Raw genomic sequence first — 8110 nt, 5'->3', positions numbered from 1 at the left:
TCTAAAGAATCTAGAGTTGTGGAACAGGAAACACAAATTCTCTAAATGGAAACTAGGATAGTAAATGAGTCCACTCCCACTTTCATTCCGTGGTTCCTAAGCCCACGGGTTCTATGTTTTGGCCCATTGCCTGACATAATGCCAAGTAATGGTCATTGATTCAGAATAGATCTCAGAGTCTAGAAAATGGCACTTCATCTTCACCAGGCACCTCCATGCTGAAGCAACTTCAAAGGCGGTTTCATTCAAGCCACCAGCTTCTGAGTGGTAGCTCAGAAGTGGTAGCTCAGACTCCTAGTCATAAGCTCATGGCCACACCTTATTTGCTGTTAAGAGTTTCTCTTGGGGAAATTATCATCAAACACTCTGTTCTCAGATTTCATTGCTGATTGAGGCCCTGATAAGAAGAAAGAAAACATACCTGAAATATGTACCAATTCTAGCCACAATGAATCACTGCTCCTTCCATAGAAGGTATCCTCAATACCAAGTAACTAGTTGATCCCTCAACAGAGGACACTAGATCAGGGGCTTAGCACTGGTCTTCATTGCTGGCAGGGTGGGCATTTGGTGGTAGCAGAAGGTAGATTAGTCTTGGCAAGCAGGAACTCATGCTATGGGGACCACATCGCCTCCATCCCTGCTATCATGGTTACTTTTACAAGTGCCCAGGCACATGGGTGGCCACTGACAGAAGCTGTTTAACATGAGTCAAGACATTCTGTGTAGTCAGTTATTCAGTACCAACCTTCTGTGCTTCACATATTCTGGTAGATGCCAACATGTTATATAAAGACCTTCACACTTCATGCCAACAACCCCCTGCCTCTTCCTCAGACAACTTTTCTCTAATCTTCTAAACTTTCCCATTCCAGGCCCACCAAATAACCAACCAAGTCATCTTCACTTCCCATGGATTAGGGCCTGGGTCCCCCTTCAGTTAAGCCATCTAGAGCATCAGAGGTACCAAACAATGGTGAGGGTTTTCTAGAAAGGGATTGGAAGAGGGATATGATGAGTATCAGTTGTGTTGTCAAGATCAGCTACAGCAACAGGAGCTAGAGGTATATCCCTCTGATTTTCTTTTTGGAAGTTTCCCCAGGAAAAGAAACTACCCAGGATGCTAGAGGACATCTTCACAGGTGGTATAAACTTACTATATAGAACAAGTGGACACTAAAAATGGATCCTAATGGATCAAGACCAAGGCACTCATTTCCCCAGCCACTGGAAATATGTCTGCTACTACAGACGCACAACTGTGTTCTGCACGGGGAACTGCCCTCAGCTAAAAGAATCTGCTTTGACCAAGGTTCCGCTCCTTCCCCAGCTGATCCATATGGAGGCACAAAGGTCTTGTCTCTTTGCCAGTTTGGTACTTCTCTGAAAGGCCATCCCCGTGGCACAGCAACATGTGTTAATGATTGAGAACTGCAACCACATCACTGTTAAACTTCTCCCTCTGAAAATTCTGCTTTTCTCCACTCCTTAGCAAGTGCCAGGGAATTCCCCAGTAGATGATCTTTTGTACCTAAATGTCAGAGACAGACTCTGTGTCCTCACAGCTCTCTATTCATGACAGTTCTAGGGCTCCAACAGAGGCCTCTTGAGACAGTCTCCTTCTCATCTGTACCTTTCTTTTCTTGACACACAAAATGGCAGATTTCTGGAAGCCAAAGCTACACATCTCAGGTGAGTTACAGAATGGTAAACTGTACCCAAACCCATTCCTGCTAGGGCAAAGAAAATATTCGTATTGTCCAGTATTAGTGTTGTTCTACAGGGTCCCAGAGAGCCTCTCTGGCTATGTCAAGAAAGAGAACATTCTTCCTCAGCAACAACAAAAAATTTAAAAATTTAAAAAATTTTAAAAAACACTTAGATATGTCCAAGAAATTGGCCACTGGCCAAAAGAAACATGAAGAATATAACCAAGCTGGTTCAGGTACTGAGGAGTTTTATAATGACAGCATCCCAGCTGTCAGCCAAGTGGTCCAATGGAAACACTATGAATTGGGACTGGCCACAGTGTCTGTGAAAAGCCAGAAGTCACTGATGTATACAAAGGTGTGCAGGCTGGACTACATGGCTTCATGCCAAAGAGGAGGAAAATAATGGAAATTTCCTTGGAATTAATTCAACAACAAAAATGAACAGATTTTTCTATCAGTTTGTTGGAACGATTCGGACTCGGCTTTTCTAGATGCTAACAATAGTGCCTATCCCCTTCACGTTACCAAGCTGACAGTGGAAGTATCAAACTGTAGGAAATAAACCGGGAAAGAAGGAAAGAAATCTTACTTTTTTTTTTAATCCTTTCCTTTTCCACACATTGAAGAAATGATAGTAATCTCCTTTTAATTTTGCTATGAGACAGACAAATATTTTCTGGTAATTATAACTTCCAAGGCATGTCCTCTGACATTCTTTTACAGAATAAATGTCCACAAGGGCAGACTAGTGGCAAGGGGATAAATTTAAGTTCTAGCCTCTGGAGAGTCAGGCTTGTGGCTCTTTTGGGTACAGTGACATTGCCAACTAGTGCATCTCTACATATATATTTACATATTTTTATGTATCCATAGAGAACTTCCTTACAGATACAGATGATGATCTTTACGTCTACCTACTCTCATGTAGCTATCGCCTAGATCAAATTAGAAAAGGTTCCCATCACCCCAAAAATTCCCTCATGCCTCTTTCCAGTCAACACACAACTCCCATCTACTGAAGGTAACAATTTTTATTGCCCCCCCATCCCAGACTAAATATCAATGCCTCTTTTAAAGAAAAATTCAAGTCCCAAAAAATGGTTCCAAAGATGTGGGTTCTCTTTATCATAGATGAGGAGAAAGATAGGGCTGGAGAACAAAGACTTAGTATCTTCCTAGGAAAGGGAATCTAGGGAAAGTTGCCATTCCTTCTTTCTGTGTCTATGGCAGCAAGAAACACAAACCAAATTTAGTTATTCAGTGATACCATTACATTAAATTTTCAAATTATCTTGCTATATTATATCTCTTTTCTGCATCACATGGACAAAGAGAAATATATCCACAGATATGAACAGTGGATCAGGAAAATCCAAAAGAGAAACCTGAGCTTCCTAAAAGAAATAAATAGGTCAACAACAGCCAAACTCTGTGGGCTAGTTGAGGGCCCAAACACCACCATGTAAACTAAATTAATTGCCCCAACTTTAAGCTTACTTTCTGAGTAATTAACGAGAGTTACTGCTGTAAGGGCAGAACAAAGAAAACTTAACCTTTAAAAAACAGGCTGTAGGTTACAAAATGTAACAAATTAGAGTGTGAACATGTAACTAATCAGTCCCCAGTGCATTGGGAAAGGAGAGAGAGCAGGGAAAGGAGGGGGAAACAGGATACATTATTTCTCATTTTCATCCCCCAAAGATACAATACACCCCTCATCCCATCTCCTAATAGAGATGTGCCCTGGTATATCACTGGAAACCCAAAGCTTCTCTGTGTCTCTTACTCTGGAACTGTCCAAACTGTTCTCTTTCTTCAAACCTCAGAGGTAGATGATTAGGAAGAATATGGTTTTCTACCCAAATGGAAAAGATAAACACCTTGATAGTAAGTCCCATGTTTTTCCTTTCTGTTTCCAAGCTAGGAAATTGTCTTCAGAGTTAACTTGGTTTTCAGCCCAGGCTTCAGTTGCTTGCCTCAGAGTCCTCCTTCTAGACTCTGGAATATTTTTCACAAGGAGAATGGGCACTATTACATGTTCCTTATACATTTCATCTTTTTGTTATAAGCTGGGTCCTCTAAGAAGCCAACTCTGACGGAGTGTAGTATCTAAGAAGCCAACTCTGACGGACTTAACCCCACAGGTAAACACAGATAGAAGGTAGGGCAAGGAAGCCGGAGTGGGCAGAAGTCAAGCTACAACACAAGCCCAACAGAGAGCAAGTGAAAAAGATTTATTGTAAGGAAGTGACTCAAAATTGCAGAGGCCTGGTAAATCCGAAATCTGCAGAGCGGAGCCCCAGGGAAGAGATGCAGTTCGACTCCAAAGGCAGTTTGCGGGTAGAATGCGCTCTTCTTCCGGGAAGCTCAGTCTTTGGCTCTGCAGGCCTTCAGGTGGTTGTTTTATACCCACCCACGTAATGAAGGACAATTAGCTTCACTAAACTCAGCCTCTTGATTTAAATGTTAATCTAACAAATACCTTCAAAGAAACATCTAGAATCAAGTGTGACCAAATATCTGGATATAGTGGTCTAGCCAAGTTGACACATACATTTAACCATCACACCACCCCAGAAAAGCACGATCTGGGGGAAAGACAGTTTTCTACCGCTGAGGCTCTCTGAAGGGACTCCCAGGTGAAAACTGTCTGCAGATGACATTCCCTGCAGCCACAGCAGTGAATCTTCCCAGAGTGGAATCTGAGCAGAGCCTTTCTGGGTTCATCACAACTATGCAATTAATTACATGTATTCAACAATTAAATTTAGTGTTAAAAAGTTTAATCAGTATGATGTTTCAAAGCAAAGGCTGATAAATATATAGTAAGATATAGACATAAAGGACACATCAACACCCTTTTTGTTTGAAAGAAATGATTAAGAAAGAGTGTTTGAAATACCTGAAATTATTGTTTGCATATGCGACAAACCAAAAGCAGAGTCTGTGCTGTTTTTACCACATAGAATAGTTACCTCCTCTCATATAGTGAGCCTCTTGGTTGCTTGTATCTCTAATCCCTTTCAGGGCCAGATGCAGTGACCTCTTAAGGTGTCTGGGATGAAGAAGGGGGAAATAGCTTCGAGAAATTTATCCTGTGACTTAAGCAATTATTTGATATTTCCTGGAATCAACTAGTAAGTATTATTTAAAGAATAATGGGTCAGTGATGCAGTTTTAGAATATAAGTGAAGTCCAGAGCCGATGACCAAGAAAGAATTCTTAAGACACCACTGGGACAAAAAGTTGATTTTCTTAAAGCACGTGGGCAGAAAGACTTGCAGCCCTGTGATCCCAAGGAATGGCTGATTATATTCTCGGGAGTTGGGGATGTGAGAACAAAGGAGGTGTTCAGAAGGACTGTCATACAGTAAAGAAAATTCTCAGGGGCGCCTGGGTGGCTCAGTGCATTAAGCCTCTGCCTTCGGCTCAGGTCATGATCCCAGAGTCCTGGGATTGAGCCCCACATTGGGCTCTCTGCTCAGTGGGGAGCCTGCTTCCCCCACCGACCCTCTGCCTGCATCTCTGCCTACTTGTGATCTCTCTCTTTCTGTCAAATATGTAAATAAAATATTAAAAAAAAAAAAACTCTCAGGATAATGGAGGCCTGGTTATTGTCAAGCCAAGCTATTTTTTTGGTTTGTTTGTTTTGTTTTATTTTTTCTCTAATGAGGTACCAACATGAAGACAGTTGGGGAGTTTTCTGGTAGAATGTCATACTCCTCCTGTCACATGTCCTTGTCAATAGGCTTTAGGTTTAGAAGAAATTCAACTTTATTTACATTTCCTTCCACCTCAGCCTCCCTCAATTTTATGGTGGGGAGGATGATGTTAAGGGCTTCAGGAACTGAGTTATGAGTCTCTGGAAATTAGATTATTGATAAGAAAGCTTCTTGTTTGTAAATCACTAGGACATTTGTAAACTGAGGGAGACTCTTATATTGCAGGATTGTGATCTCTGCAAGTTAACTATTTGTTTTCCCTTTAGGGCAGCCAGGAGTGCCTCAGGAATGTCACATCTATCTCATGGAGGGAGCAGGGAGGGTTGCAGGGTGTCAGCTTCTGCTTTGCCCTTACCTTGCCTTCTACTCCCTCATCATCAGGACTCAGCACAGAAACACAAATCCACAGAAGAGCCCAGCTGCCACTTCCCTCAGTTTGTGTGTCTCTCCAGCTTCTAGTAGCCATTCTATGAGACAGGAGCGACCATCGCCCCAGGAACGGGTGGATAAAGAACCATTAAAGCAAATGCCTTAGGATGACCCACTTGGGATGGGCCTCACCATTTTCTTCATCTAATGGAACTCACTCCTTGGAAGGATTCCAGCCTCAACTAATAAAATTTACATGGGAGTGATTCCCCTCACTCTTCGGCCACAGTGATTGGCTCAGGAATGGACATGAAAGAAATAATGAAATATTTACTGAAGTTTCTGGGAAACGGGGAGGGAGAATCCATGTGCTGAAGGTGAATTTTTTGCAGCCACCCTGAGGATGAGATGGGATGACAGAGAAGAGCACTGCTGGCAGCAACTGATCCTCTGAATTAAAGAAGACTTAAAGTTAATCCCACTTCTGGGCTTTTCAGTTATGTGACTTGGCAAATTTTCTTGTTTGTACTTTTATGGACTACATCATTCATACAAAGAAGAACCTAAAATATATGTGAGGTTTAATCAATTATAGCCTCTTCCCTAGATGCCAGAGAAACGGGGTGGGGGGGGGGGCTGGTTGGGGGTGCTGCATAGGAAGTGCCCTGCACGGGGAGGAGCGGGGATTTGCTAAGGCCACACTCACTTGCAGGTGCCCACAGCCTGGAGCAGGGACTTCAGCCTCTCTCACAATCAGGGCACGGTCACGTGCACGGAAAGTGCTACTGTTGGGAAAGGGCTGCAAGCGCGGTGTTTAATGGCCATAGGGCCTCTACAAGCTCGCGGAGGACACAACCACAGCCCCAGAAGCAACCCGGAGCTTCTCCTCACACAGGTGGTAGAAAGACTTGGAGTCCTGGCTGACCTGGTCTCAATGAAGAAATCTTTGGACCCGAATTGCCTACTGTCTGAAGGTCTGGGTGAAAACAAGAAACTGAGAAGGAGAAATTGCTGAGACGAGAAGGACGAGAAGGAAAATTCGAGAAGATCCAGATGGTGAAGTTTCTGAGAAGCTGCCACCTGGAAGTGGGGTGAAGAACAAGTTCAAATGGGAACTAAACCCTGAAACAGCCACCAACTATTTCTTCAAAAATAAAATAAGATAAAAGGGGTGCCTAGGTGGCTCAGTCATTACGCATCTGCCTTCGGCCCAGGTCATGATCCCAGGGTCCTGGGATCAATCCTCACATAAGGCTCCCTGCTCAGCAAGAAGCCTCCTCCCTCTCCCACTCCCCCTGCTTTTGTTCCCTCTTTTGCTCTCTCTCTCTATCTATCAAATAAATAAATAAATAAAATCTTTTTTAAAAAATCAAATAAAAACAAGAGAGGGAGACAAACCACGAGAGACTCTTAACTCTAAGAAACAAACTGAAGGGGGTACCTCGGTGGCTCAGTGGGTTAAAGCCTCTGCCTTTGGCTCAGGTCATAATCTCAGGGTCCTGGGATCAAGCCCTGAAACAGCAGGGAGCCTGCTTTTGCCTGCCTCTCTACCTACTTGTGATCTCTCTCTCTCTGTCAAATAAATAAACAAAATCTTTTTTAAAAATTAAAAAAAAAAAAAAACTGAACGTTGCTGGAGGGGAGGTAGGTGGGGGCTTAGAGTAATTGGGGGTTGGGCATTAAGGAGGGCATGTGTTGTAATGAGCGCTGGGTGTTCATATGTAAGTGCTGAATCACTAAATTCTACCCCTGAAACTAATAATATACTCTATGTTAACTAAACTGAATTTAAATAATTTTTTTGTTAAAAAATTGGTGTTGTGGTCACCCCACACGCATTAAAATTACCAGAAGAGCCCATTACACAGTGGACAACAGCAAATGGACTGGACACTGTGAGGGTACCTATGTCTGTGGTGAACCTTGAGAGCCCCAACACCAAAAGCTACAAGCATGGGTTAGCCCAGCAAGCTGCCAAGGGAATGGCCCCCACCACCTCTGAGACCATCTGAACTCACTCTCCCTTGAAAGCAGAATGGCAGAATCAGTGGAGCAATGAGCAAAGATGGGCCAGGACCCTGGTACCACTCCCAGCTCTGACCAAATAATGAAATTTTAGAGAGCATATGGGGACAGGGGCCTAAGCTGCATGTTCACTTTGTATCCTCCGTATCTCCCACCTCAGTCTTTGCCCATTATCACATGGGACCTTGCTGGAACTGTCCGGCTCTAAAAGTATCAGGCAATTGGTTTGATTAGCTAAATATCAGCAGATGGAAACTGTCTAGATCCTGTTTAGGCTCTTCC

General features: G+C 43.1%; 1 pseudogene; it reads left to right on the top strand.

The window, feature by feature from the left end:
- The first annotated feature begins 1182 nt into the window (after positions 1-1182).
- LOC116590161 lies at positions 1183-7815 on the top strand (annotated as a pseudogene).
- Positions 7816-8110: the final 295 nt, after the last annotated feature.

This window comes from Mustela erminea, chromosome 5 (genome assembly GCF_009829155.1).
Source record: "Mustela erminea isolate mMusErm1 chromosome 5, mMusErm1.Pri, whole genome shotgun sequence".
NCBI classification, from domain to species: Eukaryota; Metazoa; Chordata; class Mammalia; order Carnivora; family Mustelidae; genus Mustela; species Mustela erminea.
This window is presented reverse-complemented; position numbering and strand designations above follow the sequence as displayed.